Source organism: Lissotriton helveticus, chromosome 1_1, assembly GCF_964261635.1.
Source record: "Lissotriton helveticus chromosome 1_1, aLisHel1.1, whole genome shotgun sequence".
NCBI lineage: Eukaryota > Metazoa > Chordata > Amphibia > Caudata > Salamandridae > Lissotriton > Lissotriton helveticus.
The window spans coordinates 1,420,675,671-1,420,699,664 of NC_136057.1; positions in this window are offsets into that span (position 1 = coordinate 1,420,675,671).

A 23,994-nucleotide genomic window follows, 5' to 3' on the forward strand; every position below is an offset into this window, starting at 1 on the left:
GCTACGCTCAGATTTACCAGTTGACCACGAATGTAATACTACCATGGGGTGTGACCTGTGTGCCCCACAACAGGGACAGTCTTGACACCTGGGGAGAACCTGGGTGTCCCAGACCCTAGCACACTGCCCCCAGTGTGCTATGACCCTTATACCTTTTGACATTTGAGGTGGATCCCCATGTGAGTGGGGCAGTTCTCCAGCGCGGTTCCTGCATAAGCGACATAAAACATCCATTGGAAGCCCTGCCCCCCTCCGTATATCGATATGGATTCTCTGCAATGAGACAGGGCCATCAATGCCAAGCTTGTTTGTCAGTTACAAGAACTAGTTTGCCCACAATACATTCTCGTAATAAGTTGGGAGAGGCAAATACTTGCATACCTCCAGTGCCTGGTGCCGAAATGTAGTGTCTCGAAACTATGTCAATTATTCAATGCTAAGTCTGATAATGACCAATGCACTTTGGAGTGTGCGATTTCAAGTGACTTCGTAACTCGTCCCCTTACTATTCTTCCCAGGAACACCTCCTCCTCCCAGGCCTTCAAAACTGACCTCAAAGTTCTCCTCCTTCAAAGACACCTCCCACTTTAATTCATGCCCTCTTTAATCTGACAAAAACACAGTTGATGGACAGAATGTAGAACAATGTCATACATTCATCCCAGTACAAGGATCTGGGCCTAAATCCGGTCCTTGGATGCTTGATTCCGGTCTGGGAAAGACATGGCTTGGTAGTTCGGACTGGACTGTTCCCATGAGGCACAGGGTCAGAGCTGATTTGCATATAGCCAGTGTCTAACCCAGGGTGGTGTGGAGTGCAAAAAAACGATGGATTTAGGCCCAGATCCTTGTACTGGGGTGAATGTATGACATTGTTCTACATTCTGTCCATCAACTGTGTTTTTTGCAATTTTCACCCCGAGTGGGCTGGGTATGCTCAGACGTGAGTCCCAGGCTCTCCACACCACTGGAGTCAAGCTATCCAGGCCGATGAAGGCTGATAGCCAGAAACCGGTCCTTGGATGCTTGATTCCGGTCTGGGAAAGACATGGCTTGGTAGTTCGGACTGGACTGTTCCCATGAGGCACAGGGTCAGAGCTGATTTGCATATAGCCAGTGTCTAACCCAGGGTGGTGTGGAGTGCAAAAAAACGATGGATTTAGGCCCAGATCCTTGTACTGGGGTGAATGTATGACATTGTTCTACATTCTGTCCATCAACTGTGTTTTTTGCTCTTTAATCTGACGGAAGAAGTTTTAATATATAAAATGCTATTCTCCATGACTATGGAAGTGTCCTCCCAGTGTGTTCTTATACCTTGAGAGTCTGCCATATATGAAGTATTATCCTTCTACCTGTGTTTGGTAGTCTCTTGTAACATGCACACGTCACTTTTCTCTTGTAACACACTGATTGCTATCTCTTACATTGTGTTTGGTTCTGGTGCTTGCATAAGTGCCACCATTGCCTACGTAATGTTTGTTCTTGTGTTTGAGTGTCCTCCCTTTATTGTATTATACCTCTACTTGTACTTTGCACGCTTTTGTAACTTGCACACATGTCACCTCTCCTCCTGTAATTCACCGTTTGTTACCTCTTGCATTGTTTGATCCGAGTCAAAATGTCCACGAGGCCCGTCCATGGGCGAACAAATAAATCTACAAACCACCAAATGAAGGAAAAGCTTTATACAGTCACCGTTAATTAGCCAAAATTCCACACCAAACTCTCTCCCCGTGCTGTGGTTTAAATATTTCATATTCCTGGGGGTGGCTTTGACACATACACCACTAGAACCACAGTGACTCAAAAGGTTGTGACTCTGCCGGGAGCTGAATCTGTGACAAGAGGTCAAACATGGGCCCCCATTATTGGATGCATTGATCACTAATACCTCCTGCCTGGTGATGGAACCAGTCATTAATGAAAGTCATTTGAATACAAGTGCCCACTTTGAAAATTATGTAAAACTTACCCAGGCATTAAATTGTAGCCAAAAGGAAGCAGTGAGTTTGCCATACATTACTGAAGTTACATTCCTAACATTTGTGGACAGTTGGGGTATTCACGGTCTTAATGTCTTTATGGACCCTCGTGCACAACCAAGATTACCCATCAAACTGAATTCATTACTAGGCCCACCACGGTATTATTTGCCTGTGAATGACATACTATCATCCCTTAATGGCTTTTTGCTGCAGTAACAACTAAAAGTTAAGAGAGTGCAGCAACTGTAAATGATAAAACTGGGGTCTAGCCTAGTGTGCCGCATACTTGTAGTTTTCTTGTCTTTGCCCACAGCTATCTATTACAAGTATCATACCTATAGTCAGGACTATTTGGCTTTGTCAGTGGCTGATCGCTGCCTAAGGGAAATAAGCAGCAACCATGGCTTGAACATAATATTGAAGAAGCTTACAATTGAAGCCCTGGGGGCACCACGACAAAATTGCTGCTACAAGTATCTTACTTATAAGCCTGTACTATTGGCTTTGTCAGTGGTTGTCCCTCCCGCAACGGGCCAACCCCCATTGCCCGCAGCGTTCCTAGCTATACCTGCTCCAGATCCAGCTCCAAAAGTCCTTCCTGTGGTGTAAGTATTTGCCAACAGACAACGTGAAATCAGAAAAACCATGTTAACCTCAAACAACGACTGCTTCCATTAGCTCAGGCCCACTGACCCCAGTGCGCCGACACCTGTTTACCCAAGGTCATTCCAGTGACCTTCTATGAGTTGTGGCCCGACATCCTCCTACGCCTGATTGCCTGCATAGACACAAAGCAAGACGTCAAAAACCCAGACTCCTCCTATCCTATAAATCAACTCAAGTACCCAGGCTACCAGTCCATCCCTGATGAGAATGTCATCAAAATAATCACATTGTGTTGTGTTATATTAGCCATTGCATACGTATAACTGTCATGTGACATCTCACCTACACTAAACAAGTAAGAAGGGATGTACTGGGTCTTCCGATGTACCTCCACCATAGCCACAACTCACGCGTCCTATCCAGACACTGGGGGGAGAGGGGGGCTGGGCGGGCTAGCAGCACAAGCAATAAAATGAATCACCCGGTTAATTGTTCTTTCTGTGACACCTCCCCTGCAAGAAGTGACCAAGAAGGCATATACCTGACTCATATGTTGGACATCCACCTCAGTGTAACATTACGTGTGTACATAGAAATGCTTCCACCTGCCCCAGTTCTTCCAACTCTTTTACCCTTCTAGCATTTAGGTCAACATATTTACAGAAGAAAGTCCTATGCAAATCTAGATTTTAAGTGAAGCGCTATGACACCTATGGGCACTATACCCAAGGCACAGCCTGCCGCCTGGTTCAGAGTCACCGTTTGAACTGCCCTGAAGCGAGAAGTAGTGTAAACCAAAAGTGAGAAAGAAGGTATATATTTCGAAAGTGCTATTGGTCATTGTGGAAATGGACAGGATCCTTCTTGAGGTAACACCGCGGTGAGAGTGCAGCTTCCTTTCCACTGCGAGTCAATAATTCCGGCTCTGGAGACCCAAGCGGTAAAAGTACCCCACAATGCTGACCACGGGGAAGAAACGGAAAAGAATCACATGGTCTTGCTCAGGCACAACAGTAATAGCAGCTTCGTGTGAAGGGGGAGCCACACTTTAGGGTGTGAAAATGTATGCCCTCCCGCCTCAGAGGCTCCTCGACAATGTGACCCTAGCAGGGCGGAGAGAGAAAGGGGTCCTTGTCCGTCCTTCCTGCACCAGAGTGACCGCAGCACCGGCCCCATCCCCCACCAGGGGCGCCAGGAGAGGCTGGGTCCAGAGTGTTGCCGCTACTCCTGACTGAGTGCTGAGGTGAGACAAGCGGGCCATCTACGCTGTTACGGACCGGTCACACTCTGCAAGACTTCCGTCTAACGGAGCAGAGCATGCTTTTATGCCCTGCTCACTCACTCAGTTTTGTGAGATCACAAGTATGTTGTGCACTGATCACAACAGCATATCCAACCCCGTCTGTTACATAATCTTTTCTAGCACACACAAACGCCCAAACACTCACTCACTCGCAAATAAGACCTGGGGCTCAGCGCAGTACATTCGGTGGTGGGCCGGTTCGAGGGGCGCCGGGGGTTGAATACAGAATACCGCACCGTGTGCTACATAAATTGTCAGACTCACTCCAGGTTTCCTTACGCTTACGAGACACAGAAACTCAGGACGATGAGCGGAAAAGGTCGGTGGGCAGAAATACATCGGGTGTGGTGAAAAGATGGAGAAGGAGGAAGGTGTGTGTATGGGGGTAGGTGGGCGCATGGAAGACCTAACAAGTATTTACGTTGCAGACGCCATGACGTACACTTCTCTCTCTTGACTTCCTGCTGGCGTAAAAGCTTTCTTATCTTCTTCATGGGGCCATCTGTTGGCCCCATAAAGAAGATAAGAAAGCTTTTACACCAGCAGGAAGTCAAGGAACCCAATTTGAAAAAGACGGGGCTTAAAGAGAAAGAAATACGTCATGGCGACCTCTTCTCCAATGGCTGGCCACCGTTTAGGAGGCCAGCCAATGGAGAAGATGGGCGGGGCTCATCCCTCGCTATTGAAACTCACTCTAAGACATAAAATCTCGCGAGCTCGACTGCGCATGTGCTCAGTACACCAAGCGAGACCTAAAAAAGGATTGGTTGGGGTAGGTGAATTCAGCTCTCTGAATGACACCAGAGGGCAGTGCTGTGTTCGCCCTGACTCTTTAACACAGTGCTGGTTCAAGAGGCCTGGGGAATGCGTGTCGAGCTTGTCACAATTAGAGACAGAACCAACCGGACATGAACACTTGATAACCATCCCTGCTGCCGGTGTTCTAACTAAATGTGCTCCCCCGTCTGTGTGTGCTCCCCCTACGTCAGAGTGGAGCTAACAAATACAACTGGCAAATCTGCAGGATTTGTCCCAGCATTTGCAGACACCCGACTAAACCTGGAAAGAATTAAATAAACCCAATGGTTCTATTGATTAATTCATGTGATGTCATGTGATCACTAACAGTAGTGGTGGGGCAACGCCCCAAAGCTCCACTAGAGGAACCGCCACTTCAGTCCTTGTAAAAGAGTGAGGGTGAGACCTCTGTCCAGTCAGACTCACACTACATACAGCGAGTCACTTTAACCACACAAAAATGATGAACGGAAGTGATAGAATTGATGTGAACTAATAGACAATGAGCCCAATAAAAATTCAGAACTCCTGGGACGCTGGACCTGAAGATTGGTTGTCGTGACTTCTCTGCCATGTGTGTATCACTCAAAGTGACTTCCAAAATGTTAAAATAAAATACCTCAAGTTTAACATATTCTGCCACCTGTGCTCCTACTGTACATGTAACACTCTAATTGTTTATGAGAAACAAATAGCACATATTGAACAGAGACATTGCTAAGCTGCAGATGCAAAACTATAAATCTATCAGACATTTAGAGAATTTGCCTCTGTTGGGACGAAGAGGAGCAATGCCTGGCCCATTATGTGGACGGGAAACAATGAATAATCGAAGAACAGAAATAATCTACGCATTGTTCTGGTCGATGTAATGAATGTACAATAAAGACACTAAATACAGACTGAAGAAATACATTTGTAACAAATGGGAGATGGCAGATGTGATTTGTGTAGATATGGTAAAAGGAGCGCCAAAGTCTTGAATTTAATGAGAGCCTTCAGTTTGCAGAAAACTGAAAGCAATTGGTGACGTTTTTCATATATTAAAATGCTACATTAATATGACACTTACACGTAAGCACGCACATGTTATTAATTATGTATAATCCTGTTTAAATGTACTAAAGCTGAATTGTAAAAGTGGCTAATGTTGGTTGCCATCTTGCTTTTTGTCACACAAGCATTTTCTTTCTAGGTGAAGCTGGAGTCATAATTATCTAGTGCAATTTTCTTTTGCTTTCTTTCCCATGTGAATAAATGTTTGCCTTTCTTTGTGATAATCATGGAATGTTTTAAAGAATGGCACATTCACGATGACGCCTACAGAATACAGGCGTGTCCCTGTATTTCACCCGTTACAGATAATGTAAGTAAGAAGGATGCTGAGAGAAGATGTATTGTTAGGAGTCCCGGGAACATATCAAGCATATAATTGGATCATCTGGTTTTAATCTGATTAGACCATCTCATGAACATGTGTGTAGGTGTATCAAATGCTGCAATCAAAAGAGAGAGTAAGGGAGTTTGTTCACTCAAATGTGAACCTGAGATCACTCCTATTCCCCTGGGAGGAATTATATCAAAACAAAAAGAGGAGTATCCCCTTAGAAGATAAAGAACAGACGTATCTGGAGGGCAGGTTTTTGGCAAGAAGGAGAATATTAATCCTTTTGTTTAAAACCCCTCACTCACCAACCTAGTGGTGACATGCTTCATCATCGGGGTCCACCCTGGCGTCCTAGCGACACCAGGGTGTGCTACGACACCTGTACTACAGTGGAGCGGGTTGTGACTGTGGGTGTGAAAAAAGATGTTAAAAATTGTCCTGGTTGTACTCAATAATATAACTTTAATTGTAGAGCAACTGAACAATGTTAAAAAATAAGTGGGTGAGATCCTGGTAGGGGAGTTACGGCCAAAAGATCTCTATATGTGTATATGTTGAGTGGTCAACATGTTTCTACCTTTAGGGCGTTTGCCCGGTATTCGTCAGGACCAGAAAAACAGGTGGACAGGAGGTGTGTGCTCCCTAAAAAGCACACCCTTCCCTGATCCCCTGTGTACCTACTGGAAAAATGGCCAGTGGTATATACTGCTCATTAAAATATGCGAGCAGGTGAAGAAGTGAAAAAGAGACTCAATTGTGAGCTCTATGGGGCTTCAACGGGCAGGGCGTAGGTTCACTGCCGTGGGCGTAACATATTAGTTACGTCGCGGGAGGGACAAGGTCTGACCTACTCCTAACGGCCTCTGCACGGCTTTAGGTGTATCAAATGCCATAATAGCGTGCTTTAAGTTATTGCAGAGAAGATTACAAGGCATGCTGCTTCCTAATACAGCTTAGAGCATTGCAGAGTAAGAGATTTAGAGGAGAGTACTCTGTTAGAGAGAACTGCCTTTCCATTGCCTTTTCCTTTGAGGCAACTCCATGCAAGATTTTCCTCTTACTAATATGACTTTGATTTGATATGAACTTCATGTTATTTGACGTATTCATATTTTGATTATTTGATTAATCAATACTAATCATATTTTTGCCTTCATTATACTTTTAACCTTTAAAAAACCTTTATGGTGTAAAATGTAACCATTTTTTGTCTTTCTTGTGGAGCCACAGATGCTTCACAATAACTAAGGGGCTGATTAAAATGGCAGTCAGACTTACGTCCAACCGCCATCGTATCGTGGATGGGACCGCCCGACAAGCTGTCGGTGGTCCCGCACCCCAAATTACAATGCGACCGCCTTCAAGGAGGACGCAAAGTGTATTTTTTGTATTGCGGAGTGTGCTGCTGGCTACAGCACATGCCCCAGTCCGAAAAAGAAAACATTGTGCATATGCCTGCACTCGGTGCCTGCCAAATGGTGCAGGGATGTGTAAGGTGGCACCATAGGTACCCCCCAAAACCCAACACTGAAAGCTAGAGGGAAAGGGGGCCTGCTACGGACCTGCCATGAAAGGCTGGTGAGGAAGGACATCATAATCCCTACGGCAGTGCCTGGCAGGCACCACCACCACTGTAGGGATTAGAGTGCCCTCCGACGGGCTCCTTGAGCCCGTATGATCCATGGCAGTCGGTCTCTCCGACCGCCACCCCTCCGTCCGGTATCCTAATGTGGCAGGAGGAAAACATGCTTACGATGGTGGTGAGACCGCCACCGACAGCCTGTCGATGGCGGTCTCACCCTCATCGTAATCAGGCCCTGAATGTATTGTTTTGTTGACCAAGCTTAGTTGTGTACTTTTACACATCCAATAATGCTTCATGTTGTCTGGAATTCGCACAAGAAAAGCGCTTTCAAATTCAGTAGCAGAGGATGGTTTCCAGCTGAGACTTGGATGATCGAAAATTCATCACAATCCAACATTTTTGCCCCGATTCAATCTGTTTTCCCAAATTCGATGGTGCCATTTATATTCTTGACAACATTCCAGCGTTCCTGAAAGTCGTTGTAATACCCTAGGAGTGTGAGTATAAGTAGGATCATGCAGTTTTGACTGTGAGTTGTTGAGAGTCAGAGTTTTTGTGATATTTGATGAATCTGTATACAAGAAGGACTTTGTGTTCAGTTTAAAAATGTGAGTGTACCTTCATGTTTAACGATTGTGCTTATTGAGGTGAATGGCGCATAATTTTCAGATTTAAGGTTTAGGTTATCGGAACAGTTGAAATCCAAGATCCATCATTAGGTGTCCTTATAGATCTATTGTCATTCCTGCCCTTAGAGCATTTGTTGTCACAACAGCTCCCCCGTTACCACTGCCCTAGATTTTGGAGCACGGGCTTGGGCAGTTGAATCGTCCTCCAGAAGGGCATCCGTTTTCACTGCTGTTGTAGGTTCAGAATCACAATCTCAGGCAGAAAATACCCCTTCTAATAAGATAAATGTAATACAATTAAAAGTAAAATTCAAGGAGTTTGTAAGAGGGACCCTTGATACAGACTTCATAAACATGTACAATGCCGGGCCGTCAGTTGTGCCACACGCAAACAGTGCTTATATTACCACAATGCAGAGTGCTCCACCAGCTAGCCAGCAGAGCACAGCAACGAATGTTCCTCTAAATGTCTCCCCAATTCTCACGGTCACCCCGCAGATTGTTAACACTTTTAATTCACAGAATGTGTCAGCAGTTGCCCAGCTGAGTGGTACCCCCGCTGGGCACCAAAGTACGACCCCCTCCTGCCCTATGACGGTTGCCCCGCAAATTGTCAACGCTATGAATTCACAAGGCGTGTCAGCAGACAACCATCTAAGCGTGGCGCCCGTTGTTCCCCAGAGTGTGCTCCCCATTATTCCTTCAGGTACCACACAAGTCATACCTCAGACCGGCTCTCTTAACTCACAGGCAGTAGGCCTCGCGCCAGCCGCGGAAGGGACTACGTTGGGCACAAGGAACGGTACAGGTGGGTCAGTGGCCGGGCCCCCTCCAGTCCCAGCAGGGGAAGGACGGCCAGTGGGTGTGGTGAAGCATGGCACAAAATCGGGAGGGGGATGCTCTTTGTCCAGACAGGTTCCCCAAGCAGCAAAGGAAGGTATATGGAGAAGGGAGTACATAGACATCCTGACTCTATTAATGCATGACAGTGCGGGGGCTGACACTAGGCGGATGGGCAAGAAGGAGGAGGACAAGGTTCGTTTTCAGCGCTGGCCGGAAAAGACAATAGAAAACTGGACGGAGGCATTTAATATATTGGCAGCTATTGTAGTGCAGAAGGACCCGGCCCAGAGCGAGGCCCTTATGGAGTATGCCAACTCCATCCAACAGGGTGCAAGGGAATCCGGAGGGACGGGTTGGTTCACATACGACCAGGAATTTAGAAAGTCCATGGCCAGCTGCCCGGATATAGGGTGGGACCACACCAACATTCAGCTTTGGTTTAAACACATGTGTAGAACTGGGAGCAGCAGGAGGGACACACCTCAGAGGAATCAGAGCGAGGGTATGGATGCCAAAAGGTGGGAGCAAGATCAAAGGTGGGAACAGTACCCAAGGCGGTCCTTCCAACAGCCCTTTCGGGGGGGGGCGGGGGAGGGGTCACGGAGCAGGCCCAAGACGCTTCAATTCAGGGACATGTAGGCTGTTTAATAACGGGGCATGTACATGGGGGAGGGCGTGCAAGTTCGCCCACGAGTGCAGCAAGTGTGGTTCCCAGCATGCGGCAATATCATGCACCAGCAGCCAACATCCAACCCCCTCAACAGCACAAGGAACAGAGGGTGCGCGGCAATAGGCCACGGGGAGGGCAGACTGGACGGACTGAGCAGGACAACGTGATAATGGGCAGATCCCCCGGGCAGCACAGGGAACAGGCAGGATATATCAGGGGCCCCTCGGCTACCAAAGAACAGGGCAATGGTTTACTGGACAGTTACGAGCCAACATCTGATTATGCATCCCCTCAGCAGGGAGGCGGGGTGGAGCATTCCAAGGGTCCATCACCCATAGTGCTGCAGAACATTCTACCTCTTCTCAGGGTCTACCCACTCGTTAAAGAGCGGGAGACTCTGGTCAACGGATTTGTGGACGGTTTTAAGATCCCTTACAAGGGCCCTCTGGGTCCCAGGGACGCCCTGAATTTGAGGTCTGCTAGGGAATTACATCAGGTGGTCAGTGACAAGATCAGGAAGGAGGTGGACTTGGGGAGGGTGGCTGGACCGTTTCCTTCCCCCCCCCTACAGAATTTCTTAGTTTCCCCGCTAGGCGTGGTCCCAAAAAAGCAGCAGGGGTCATACAGGCTAATACACCACCTGTCGTATCCAGAAGGCAATTCAGTAAACCATTGGTTGGAGGAAGGGGCATGTTCAGTCTCATACTGCTCGCTGGACATGGCCATCGATCTAATTAGGAGAACAGGCAAGGGAGCATGGCTGGCCAAGGCAGATATCGAGTCTGCATTCCGCCTCCTACCCGTTCACCCTGACAGTCAACACCTGTTGGGTTTCAGGTGGGAAGGGGCGTTCTTTTTCGATCGCTGCATGCCCATGGGTTGCGCGGTCTCATGTGCTTTCTTCGAGGCATTCAGCTCCTTCTTACAGTGGGCACTCACCACCAGACATGGCATTTCACAAGTCACCCACTACCTGGACGACTTCCTGTTCTTCGGCAGGGACGGTTCTCATGAATGCGCCGATGCCCTGCTGGCCTTTGAGGCACTGTCGGAGCATCTGGGAGTTCCCTTGGCACCAGGGAAAACTGAAGGGCCCTCACAGGTCCTCACATTCCTGGGCATAGAACTCGATACAGTGAAGGGTGAGTCCAGGCTTCCAGCAGAGAAAATAGGCGAACTGCGAAGAGACATCAGTGCAATTACTGGAAAGGGCAGCGCAACGCTAGAGGAAGTGCAGAGTCTGTTGGGAAAACTGAACTTCGCTGCAAGGGTCATCCCGGCGGGCAAGGTGTTTTCCCGCAGGTTGGCAAAGGCCATGGGTGGGGTGAAGAAGAAGCATCACCTAGTACGCCTGGGACCGGGATTGAGATCAGACTTGTGCATGTGGGACGAATTTCTAAAGAACTTCAACGGTACAGTAATATGGAGGGCCCCCTGGGAAAGCAGCCAGGGCCTATGTCTCTTTTCGGATGCTTCTGGTAGAGTAGGCTTCGGGGTGATCTTCAGAGAGAAGTGGTGTGCAATGAAGTGGCCGAATGCTTGGCGCAAGAAGGGTGTGACGGCAAATATCACTGTCTTGGAGCTGTTTCCTATTGTTGTGGCGATGCACCTATGGCCAGAAGGCTTGGGCAACAGGAAGGTAGTGTTCTGGTCTGACAACCTAGCTGTGGTCCAGGCGATCAACGGTTCGACTGCTAACTGCCCGCTAGTTTTAAGCCTGTTGAGAGAACTGGTTAGGGCGGGGCTGCGTAACAACATTGAGGTCAGGGCTAGACATGTCGAGGGTGTCAAGAATGTGGCAGCTGACGCTCTCTCTCGCTTTCAGCTGTCACGATTCCGGGAGGCTTGGCCGCAAGCTGGGGAGGAGATGACACCGTTTCCAGAAGCACTATGGCGACTACTTCGGTGGGGGAACGGCTGAAGAAAATGGGCCAACGTTCACTGGCCCAGTCAACCAGGAGAAGATATGAGGCCCAACTAACAACCGTCCGAGCAGTCATACAGGCCTTGGGAGCAGCGACTTTGAGTCCACGGGAACAAGTGGAAGGTTTTGTAGTTTGGTCCAGGGAGACGGGCAAGTCCCACTCCTGGGTGTCCAGCCACCTGGCGGCACTCAAGCACGAGACACGTCTAAATGGCGAGCAGGACACAACTGGGGAGTTCAGGATAAGGGCCGCACTTAAGGGGTGGGCCAGGGACGAGGTCAGGTCTCCGGACAAGAGAGCAGGGATAGAGTTCCCCGCCTTACAACGCATGGTCGATGCGCTGCCATCTGTAACACATTCAGCTTTTGAGACGCAACTCTTTGCAACAGCCTTCTGTTTGGCGTTTTTTTGGTGCCTTCCGGGCCAGCGAGCTGGTGGCGAAGTCAAAGCTAGACAAGTCTGGGAGGGCGCTAGATATGATAGACGTTTGTGCCAGGGACTCATTAGATCTGTGGTTGCGCAAGTCCAAAACGGATCAGGCTGGCAAAGGGGTTGCCATAACATTGCATGCATTTGAGGACCCCAGATATTGCCCAGTCACCTTGGTTAAGGATTACTTGAAAATAAGGCCCTTGCTAGCGGGCGCCTTCTTAATTCACGCAGATGGTACGCCATTAACTCAATTCCAATTCCAGCGAGTTATGGCGAAGGCGTTGGTCAAAGCTGGCGTGTCACAGACTGAGGGTGATAAAAAAATTTCAAGCCATTCATTCAGAATAGGGGCAGCCACGGCCGCATTTAGGGCTGGGTTGGGCGAAGAAGGGGTGAAAAGGGTGGGGAGGTGGTCATCCTCCTGTTACCAGCGATACGTTCGCCCTTGAAGATGCTGGATGCTAGAGAACTCAAGGCGGGGGGTTACAAGGCTCCGAAGAATATATCCAGGGTGTACAGTGGTGTACATTTGCTGGCAGTCACAATTATGTTTGTTTTGTGCAGTGTTTTATGCAGTGTTCAGTGATAAAGAATAGTTAATGACAACAGGGTACGCCTAGTTAAGTTTGTTGTGTGCAGTGTTCAATGATAAATAAAAGGTACAATGGTACAGTCAAGTTAAGTTTCCCTGTGTGCAATGTTCAGTGCAAATAAAAGGTTAATGCCAATGGTGTCCTTTCTTGCAGCCGACTGTTGCGTTTGGGTGATGGGCCATTCGTATGTTACCAGGCTTGAGCGGTGGGCGTCATCCAGGAATTGGGAGGCGGCCTTGACAAGAACAAAAATTTTGTGGCTGGGTTGCCCGGGTATGAGATGGGGCCAGCTGAGGCGCAGGATCGACCAATGTTTGGCAGCACAGGGGGGGCCGCCCAACATACTCGTCATACACTTGGGCGGGAATGATCTGGTAACCATGGGGAGGAGAGCCTTGCTAGAGGCGATGCAGAAGGACACTGTTGCCATAACGAACAAACTGGGTGCCACTGAGCTAATATGGTCGGAGATCGTTCCACGAAGAGCTTGGAAGGGAGCGCGATCAGCCGTCGCCCTGGAGCAGGGTAGGAAAAGGGTAAACAGGGCCATGCAGAAATTCATGGAAAGGAGAGGCCTGGGGTTCATCAGGCATGCATTGATTCAGGAAAGGACCGTGGGTTACTACGAAAAGGATGGGGTGCACCTGTCAGGGCTGGGCATGGATGTCTTCCTCTTAGATTTGGAAGAGTGCCTATCAGCAGCAGGGTGCCAGTGACCTGGCTGACAGGTACCAATGCGGCAAGGCACAGTAAGATACAAGAGGAAAATAGTAGGAAGAGTATAAGGTGGTGGGGGGGCTCTGTCATCGACGGGGGCCTCCTCCAGAGCTGTGGCGGAGTACAGGGCGATCTGGAGGCAGATGGACAGTAGGGGTACCTCTGCGGCAGAAGGACACAGTCAAGACCTCTGCCTGGCACAGTAGGGGTGCCTGAGCCAAGAACCTGGAGCCGAGGGGGTTCCAGCGAACAGCGTCGGCGCCCCGTTAGTCCTTCGGGCGGTCGGGGGGCCTGAACCGACCGGGGGTGTGCCTCATCGCTCCGCCCTGACAGGGGGGGCGGGAGTGAACGAAAGAAAGTGATAAGGGACTGCACCGTCAGAGCATCGACTCGCCGTGCAAGAATGGCTCATTAGGCATGCGGGACGGCGAGGGGCTGCCGCATTGGATCGCCCGTAAGATGACCCACCTTATTTCCACTTGTTGTGCAAAATAAACCTGCACCACTGCTTTCCCACTAAGTTTGTCTCATGGTTTCCTTGGTATGTGAGTTATGGGGCGCAGAGGGGGGTAAGCGCTGGGAGTGTGGGCACTATGCCGCTGGCCGCGCGACGCGAAGGGGAGCTAAGCGAAGACAGCACCCTAGTCCCACATTCCGCGCGCACGCCAGCTCTGGCCCGCCCCCTTCATGCTGTCCTATGGGCGCGGGCCGCCAGGTGCGAAGGGCGGCCCCCTCCAGGGTTTTAAATCTGGCGCGGCAGCAAGGCTCGGCCTTTCTTGCCGTCGCGCTCCTGGCTGCTCTGCGCTGTTCCCTCCCTGACCCAGACCCAGCGGCAGAGCGGCAGGCAGGCATGTTGGAACTGTTAACGGTCTAAATTTGTGTTGCAGGCGGAGTCACAGGGCGATCTGGAGGCAGATGGACAGTAGGGGTACCTCTGCGGCAGAAGGACACAGTCAAGACCTCTGCCTGGCACAGTAGGGGTGCCTGAGCCAAGAACCTGGAGCCGAGGGGGTTCCAGCGAACAGCGTCGGCGCCCCGTTAGTCCTTCGGGCGGTCGGGGGGCCTGAACCGACCGGGGGTGTGCCTCATCGCTCCGCCCTGACAGGGGGGGCGGGAGTGAACGAAAGAAAGTGATAAGGGACTGCACCGTCAGAGCATCGACTCGCCGTGCAAGAATGGCTCATTAGGCATGCGGGACGGCGAGGGGCTGCCGCATTGGATCGCCCGTAAGATGACCCACCTTATTTCCACTTGTTGTGCAAAATAAACCTGCACCACTGCTTTCCCACTAAGTTTGTCTCATGGTTTCCTTGGTATGTGAGTTATGGGGCGCAGAGGGGGGTAAGCGCTGGGAGTGTGGGCACTATGAGGCTGAGCTTACGTTCCTGAGTAGGGAGGCTGCAAGATGTGCATGTGAGGTGCATGACAGATTGGAAGGGTTGAGTGACAAATTTGGGGTTGATTTGAATAAAAATTAGAACTTAAAGAATAATTTTAGGATGCTGTTGATAGAGAATGCATTACAGAAAATGAGATCACCAAGGTTGAAAGTGTATGTCAAGGAGTTAGTGAAATGCATCAGAGAATGTGAGAAAATACAGAAATACAAGCACTGATGGGCAAAGCAGGGCGAGCACAAGAAGAAAAAGATGGCAGACATAGGAGGAATAGGAGAAAACTAGTGTGATTCACACAAGGGCTTGTGCCTTCCCATTCAGAGAAGTGCATGGATTTGCCTATGTTCATGTGCCCTGGGGTCGTGGTGATATCTATTCACTCCCAAACGAGTTTCCGAAATTGAGGGAGAATCCTGAGAAATTGTACACTAAGATGGACAGGATGGTGAAAATTTCAAAAAGTGCTTTGGGTAGACTTGAATACGTTTTGTGAGATTGTGGTTCCTAGGGAAGTATGAGCAGAATGCAAACTGACGCTGAACTTCCAAGAGATGCCAATACAAATGCAACGTCCTCTAATATCATGGACAATTATAATCAGGCAATTCATCATTTAAACACAAAGGTCCCACATTAAGAGCTCGATTGGCTCAAAATAACCAGAACTACTTAAGAGTCTAAAGAGTCAGTAAATGCTTATTATGAGAGGTTGACACAAGCTTTCAGACAGCACAGTGGTGTCAAAAATCTTAAAAAGGAGAATCTTAATGGGGGTTTGTCTCAGTTTGTTCCCGGTTTGTGTTCAGAAATTAGCTCAAATATACAGCAGAATCTGATTTGTGGCACTTGAAGTCACTAGACGCGATTCCCTAATAAGCAAAATATTATAGTGATAGTTTAGAGGCAAGGCAGAAGAAGATTAAGGAGAAATTCATGTTGGCTCAGACTAACCTGGCACAAAGAGGATGTCAGAGCGGTCCATATGTGATAGATTCAGGATTTCATTCTATTGCCACTTCTGGGGTAGGACTGCAGAGAGTTGGTTTTCAAGGTGGTGATTACGTGGCGTAAGGAGAGGCCGAGGGATAGCTGCCAATTTGAATGCAGGGATGGACATAAACATGTAGAAGACCAGTTCTTGCCATATTTGTGGAATGCAGTGGACCAATGGCAAGGAGAATGTGGACTGAACCCAAATCAAGTGCAAAATGATGTTCAAATGCCAAATATGAATGTGACATCAATGCAAAATATAGAAGTTCAAATGCTGTATAATTCCTATAAGTCCCAAGCTCGAATGATGCTGCAAAACATATGAAACAGACAATGTAGTCTGAATCCAAACTATAAGATTTAGCAGAATTCTCTCATTATTACTGACAAACTCCAACAGTTTTTGACAGTCCCATTGGACTTGATCCTGATCAATCACAATGACGGCGCCTGAGAGCGGAGCAGGATGACGCGCTTGACGCAGTAAGGTATACCGGAGTGTGGCTAAAGAGGTGAATGGCCTATTTCTAATTGATACAGGAGCTACCCCACTAACGTGAGAACAGGGGAAATCCCAAATCTATCTCTCTCAGAAAAACAAGCCCAGATTGTTGGTGTCTTAAATAGACAGAGTACAACCCCAGTGTCAGCTAAGGTCAACGTAAAAATAGGCTCCCCCAAAGATGACAATCAATTTGTAATATGTGCAGGCCCGGTTCTAGCGGGTGGGCCGGGTGGGCCCGGCCCACCCAAACATGACCCTGGCCCACCCAAACAGGAGCCTTGGCCCTCGCAGTGAGGGCTTGAAGGCAGGCGTGCAAGGCCATTGACCTCAAAGGGTGTCTGTGTGTGTGCGCCCGGGCTGAGACAGCTTCCCGCGGCGCACACACACACAATTTTTGAGATTATCGCAGCCGCCCGAGTACTTCACAGGTCTTTAAGACCATTTACATTTGAACTGAGGCTTTGTTTATTTTAACACCCCTTCAAAAGGCGACAAATCCTTTCTTTGACATGGGCAACCTTTGCCTCTTGTTCTGCTGTGTGGATATTTCCTTTTCTCTGCAGCAGAGGAGAAAAGAAGTTTGTTTATTCCTATTCACCTTTCCTGACCCCTGCAGCTGATTATCACATCAGGCTGCCTGTGACATAAAGTTTGACTAATGGAGTAGGTAAGAGAATGTGTTACTATTTGTTTTTCTTTTAAAAATCTGCACAGTCCCAGCACCACACATACTTCATGTGTGCTTCATTTAAACAGTTTTTATCATTATCATGGCTGATGCAGGATGCCCAGATAACACTGGTGATTAATGATCCTGCTGGAGAGCAATCATGTGTCTGTTAGTTTTTAAATGCAGATGAACTGTATTTTATGTGGAAGCTCAGTGGATTACTGCCTCTGTCACAGAGATCCTTGTGTTACTTGCAGTTCAGAAGTTACAATCCTAACATAGGACAGTGACCAATGAATTGTCACTAAAGAGCTGCATACAAACATGAATGGTATAGTTAGAACTTCGCTTTTTTGTTTTGTGATATAGTTAGAACTTTCTCAGTCTTTCATTATTCTAATGTTACTAAACTGAGTATGTTTGGGCAGATATACATTTTTATCAGTAAAGCTGACCCCCATGGAATACTTTTTAAATCCTAAGGTTGTGTTTCCCCAGACCAAACCCTTTTAAGATATCCTGCCCACCAGTATGGATGACACGTGATTCCTACACCTTGTAATACTCATTGGCTAATGAGACATTCCCTGTAGACAGATTTACATACTTGTATGATTCATTGTCTCTGTTTAATGTGTGCGTGGTGTAAAGTACTGACACACACTACACTGATATTAGTAGCGCTATACAATAAGTGAAATGCATATGAGAGAGTGGCTACGTAGAGATGAGGGCACTGGAGGAGGGTGGCAGTGAGGGAATCTGAGGAGGAGGTCCACGGGGGGCTACGGAGAGATGAGGGACGCTGGTAGAGGGTGGCAGTGAGGGATTCCGAGTAGGAGGTAGTGGGAGGAGCTATGGAGCGATGAGGGGCACTGTTGGAGGGTGGCAGTGAGGGAATCCAAAGAGGAGGTCATAAGGGGGAGGGGCTATGGGGAGATGAGGGGCACTTGTGGCATGTGGCGTGGCAGTGAAGGAATCCTAGGATGAGGTCAATAGTGGGGGGCATGGAGGGATGAGGAGCACTGTTGGAGGGTGGCAGTGAGGAAATCTGAGGAAGAGGTCATGGGGTGGAGGGGGAAGCTAGGGCGAGATGAGGGGCACTGGTGGAGGGTGGTAGTGAGGGAGTCTGGGGAGGAGGTCATGAGGGGGAGGGGCTACAGAGAGATGAGGGGCACCTGTGGAGGGTGGTAGTGAGGGAGTCTGAGGAGGAAGTCATGAGGGGGAGGGGCTACAGAGAGATGAGGGGCACTGGTGGAGGGTGGTAGTGAAGGAATGCGAGGAAAAGGTCATGGGATGGAGGGGGAGCTAGGGAGAGATGAGGGGCGCTGTTGGAGGGTGGTAGTGAGGGAATCTGAGGAGGAGGTCATGAGGGGGAGGGGCTACAGAGAGATGAGGGGTACTGGTGGAGGGTGGCAGTGAGGGAATCCAAAGAGGAGGTCATAAGGGGGAGGGGCTATGGGGAGATGAGGGGCACTTGTGGCATGTGGCGTGGCAGTGAAGGAATCCTGAGGAGGAGATCATGAAGGGGAGGGGCTACAGAGAGATGAGGAACACTGGTGGAGGGTGGCAGTGAGGGATTACGAGGAGGAGGTCATAAGGGGGAGGGGTTATGGGGAGATGAGGGGCACTTGTGGCGTGGCAGTGAGGAAATCCGAGGAGGAGGTCAATAGGGGGGCCATGGAGGGATGAGGGGCACTGTTGGAAGGTGGTAGTAAAGGTATTTACGGAGAAAGAGGTCCGTGGTGGGGCGCCAAAAAAGACTTTCGCATCAGCGCTGAAGCTGGCCCTGTCATGGCCTTTCTGTTTTTATTTATTTAATGAGCAGGTGGGGTCATAAGGGCTACTGTGGAACATATTTTAAAGTGTGTGCTAATTATATTTACTGCTATAGTCAATGTTTTAAGTTTGAAGGTGATTTTAATAATGTTTTTACGGGGAAAAATTAAAGTGGAGCCCAATGGTGCCCGATATGGGGCTGGGGCCCAAGGTCAGCTGTGAGATAAGGTGCATTGGGGAGGAGTGGGTATAATCAAGCCTATAAGGGAGTGCGTTGCAGAGTCCAGGGTCAGGTGGAAGTAGGTATGAAGAGGGATTCTCCCTGAAGGCTCCCACAGAGGAAGCCGGTGAAGTGTCACTTGCCTGATACTCCCACCTCAGACACCTCCTCTTCCCATCAAAGGAACATTACATGGAAAAAACACTTTTGAGAGTGATAATATATGGAAAGAGATTTGGAAAAGAGTGCGTTTTACTGGGCAGTGTAAGATTAAGAAGAGATAAAGGAGGGCCCTGAAGCAGGTCTGCCTAGACATATATGCGACAAATCGAGCCTGCAGTGGCCCACCCAAATGCACCCTTGGCCCACCCAAATAAAAATTCCTGGAGCCGGGCCTGAATATGTGACCTAAGTACCGTCAATATATTGGGCAGGAATTTACTCGGCAAATTAAACTGCGTGATTTATGCACACCTGACAGTGAGGACCTTCAGACACACAATGAAGATTCAGACTTTAAGTTCAAATCACAAGACACAGCAGTTTCGTTGTTCTCAGTCCTAACAAATGACGTCTTATCTCCTGACTTAAGATGTATTGTGAAAGAAGAAGCCTGTGACTTTACAGGATACACTGGATTGAGTAAAAAGGTCAAACCAGTAAGACTTATAGTGAAACCTAATGCACAAAGTCCTCGAACCCCCCAATACAATTTCAAAGCTGAGGCGGTATCACAAGTTACGCCTGTCATTGAATCCATATGAGATCAGAGCATTTTGAAGCAAGGGCTAGACAGAGGCGGCTTCTCCGCTCAGGCAAAGGAGAGTCACCCCACTGTTCCTTGAGCGGTGCATAAGAAAAATAACTATCATTTTATTTTTCTTTGCTCACGCCAGGGTGAATGGGGCGGGGCTGGTTCGCCGCAGAGGGAGCAGGATTGGTTTGCATTCCCTCCCTACATGGGCATGATGCTTGTCCATCCTTTTAGGACCGGCCAAAGCATCATGCGCTCTTTGAATGTTCTCCATTGGGCTGTGTTGCACAGCCCCTTGGAGAACATGCCCAGCTTCCCCAGGGACTGCCTGAGCGGCCAAACAGGCCGCTCAGACCAATCACCATGCTGCTCAGGCAGCATCATGATTGGCAGGGAGAGTTTGGAAACCTGGGTGCTTCCGAGGCTGCCAGCAACCGGAGGAGAGGCATGCGGAGGCAGGAGAGGTGTGGGCGGCTTCTGTGGCGGCGAAGAAAGTACTTTTGTTTTTTAACCCGCCACCCCCACCCCCATTCAGAGACAGCTGCCACTGGATACTTCACCAACTTCTACCGGCCCTACTGGGAGCCTCCTATGCCTCTCACCACTCCTGCCCACCCAGAGGAATCATCTAGAGGACGGTGGGTGGGTGTGCACACAAACTAATGATCTGATTGTATAAGAATACTCTCTATTGGAAATGTGTTTTTTGGGTCTAAAGTGTAATAACTAAACTACAATTGTTAAAGTTTCTCTGGCACTTCAATAGGTTCTTATTTTGCTTGTAACAGCAATAACCAAACTTTTACATCTGAGTATTTAATTAAGTATTTTACAAGCCATGGTCCTTCCACCTGCGAGATGTCTAAGCCCTGCTCAACTTGCCACCATGGCTCCCACATGACTCCATTAAAGTTGTTTTTTTCCTTCGAGAAAACGCTAAGTGCATGCCAAGGCCCATTGTGTGTTCACTGTTCACGAAACTTGGCTCTGAGACTTGAATCTCTTATTCAGCTGCGTTCGTCATAGTTAATTTGTTGGCAGTTAGACGTTTGAACAGATCATTATCTCAATGATACATGAAATGTTTGAAGGTGTTTTCTAGGTAAAAGATTAAGGCCAACAAGGAAGTCCAGGGGTGAATCGAGTTTCGTATCACACCCAGAAAGGAGAGGTGCGTGGATCAGATGACATCAAGCAGCAGCAAGTGTTAGGCACACACCCACATTAACAGGCGGGCCAACTTGATGCAGGAAATGATTTCTAAATCATAGTGCATAGGGTGCATTGGGTTCGATAAGATGCAGAATATTTCTTATGGTGCAGTCGTAAAAATGTTGAAAGGTGATCGGGAAACCCTCTAAAAGTAGACGTTAAGGAAGCAGTGGTGGTTCCTCCGCTAAGGCAGAGGAGCGTCGCCTCCCTGCTCTTTGAACAGGCTCACTGCTCTTTGAACAGAGCAAAACAAAAATAAAATGATAATAACAAGAAGTTGTTTTTTTTTTTTCTTTGCTCGAGCCAGGTGTGCGGCGCAGGCGGGCTGGCTCGCCACAGAGGGAGCAGAAGGGGTTTGCACATCCTCTCTACGTGCACCTCATGGCTTGACCAGCCCTCTATGGCTGGCCGAACCGCCATGTACACTTGGCATGTACTCCATGTTCTCCAAATGGGCTGTGTTGCTCGGCTAAATGGAGAACATGCCCAGCCTCCCCAGGCCAAACAGGCCGCTCACACCAATCACAACGCTGCTCCAGCAGCGTCGTGATTGGCTGGGAGAGTTCGGAAGCCTGGGTGTTTCTGGTGTTGCCTGCAGAAGGAGAAAGGTGTGCCAATGCAGGAGAGAATTACGGCGGCGGCGAAGAAGGTATGTTTTTTTCTTCAGCCCCCAACCCCACACCTCCCCTGTTCAGAGGCAGCCACCACTGGTGCTAGGGAGTGCTTGCAACTCACCAGTGATGGGTTTGCAGAAACTAAATAAGAAATTGAGTATAGTTCAGGACCTCAGAAAGGTAAATCAAACTGTAATTCCTTATTTACCTGTGGTACTGAATCCTGTCGTGATACTCTTCCAGATTCCATGTGTTGCTGAGTGGTTTTCGGTCTTTGATCTTTGTCAAATGTTTTTTTCCATTCCCTTGCATGCAGCTAGTCAATATCTTTTCCCGTTCCATGTTTTTAAGGAAAACCCCCATGTGATGTTGAATCCCACAGGGGTATACTTATCTTTAATTATTAATCAGATACGGGAAAAAAAATCTGGAACCCCACAGGTGCCTTGCAGTGCGGTTCTGGTCCAGTACATTGATGACCTAATGGTGGCATCAATAATGCAAGACACAATTGCATTCCTGAATTACCTCACAGAAAATGAACACAAGGTGTCCCCTATACAATTACAGTACTGCCAGAACGAGATTATTAATTTGGACATCACACTGTGAAAAGAACTAGGAAAGTGTCCCAAAAACATCTCTACCATCCTGAGAATAAACCCTCCTATGACAGAGCACACCTCGAAAAATCGACACGCCTACTTGCAATGGCGTGCCAGTTTTTATCAAGGCAAGCTATTATGTAAGGCCTACTAGTCCTTTCTGGCAAGAGAACTCACGCTGACAAAAAACAGGCGTTCAGTTCATTCAGAAAGTGAATTAGCAAAGAAGAAATCTGAACTCCTTCTCAGGGGTCTCACTGATACTTAGTCCATTCAAACCAATAATAAAGAATTTGGCACAGAAGCTGAAAATATAAAAGAACATTTTTATTAAACTCAAATGAGTGAGACTACGTCACACAGAAGCCTTAGCAACTGAATGAGGCAGTCTGCTAGAATGGTCTTACTTCACATATTATATACTCTTTATCCTGCCCCAGGCATGTAAGGGAGTTGTACCAATTACATTCCTAAACAACTGGAAAATCTGGAAGGTCAGCAGGTGAGTAGCCTTTTGGGGTTTTAGCAGGAAATGGGCAAAACATTATAATTACATAGTTCACAAAGGTTAATCTGATTTAGATGGCACTGCAGGGCATGGCATTTTTACATGTACAGTATCCCAACCCAAAAGTTAATCATTAGGAATGTCCCATATTCAATCTCCAAAAGCCGGACAAACCTATAATTGAAAGCATAACCCATGTAATGTCAGAACATAAAGGAAACAGTAATAGATGCTGAACAAGATAAAACATGTGCAAGGAAACTAAAAGTTAACGATGTCCTGAACATTGATTGGCAATCTCAGACAAAGATCGATCAGGGAATTTGGCTTTGCGAGGTCAGTTTCAGGTGAAGAGGTCAGTTTCTTACAGTTCATTCCAGAGTCAGAAAGAAACCTTAGTTAATATATACATGTGTTGGAACTGGCCCTTCTTGCAGGGTCATCCTAAAACTTTTTGCTTCTTCCTCCCTTATTTTTCCTGACCCGTGGCTGTTGGCAATAGGACTCTGCGCACTTTACCACTGCTGATCAGTGCTAAAGTGCATATGCTCTCTATGTAAATTGTTATTCTGATTGGATATACATGTTTGGCATATTTGTATCACCATGAAGTCCCTAGTAAAGTGCACTGGGTGTGCCAGGGCTGGTGATGACAAGTGCTACTAGTGGGCCTGCAGCACTGATTGTGCCACCCACATGAGTAGCCCTAAAATGGTGTCTCAGGCCTGCCACTGCAGTGCCTGCGTGCAGTGTAGAACTGCCATGTCCTCCTGGTCAGTGTCCCCACTGACCAGGCCTAACCCTTCCCTTTTCGTGCACATCAGTCACCCCTATGGAAGGCTCAAGGTACCCCCCTGGGCAGGGTGCAGTGTATGTGAAAGGTAGAGCATGTACTGGTGCAGGTAACATGTTCTGGTAGTGAATTACAGCCATTTTCGTTTTTCACTATTGTAAGGCTATCTTGCTCCATAGATTAACATGGGGGATGCTGGCTACAGTGGTTAACAGCATTTCTTCTCATAGGATCAAGATAGGACATAAGTATCTAGTATCCCTGAACTCAGAATTTAATAACACATCTTTTAGGAAAGATTGTTTTTAGATCCTGTGTTTGAGAACAGCACTTTTAGAAAGTTGCTATTCTCTTGTCTAACCCTTCTGTGTGCCTTGGGCTGTTTGTGTATTGACTGTCTGGTTTGTGAGTGACAGGGGCTGGGGAATTCCCCAGCAGGATGGATGAGTCAGCACTAGGCTGAATGAC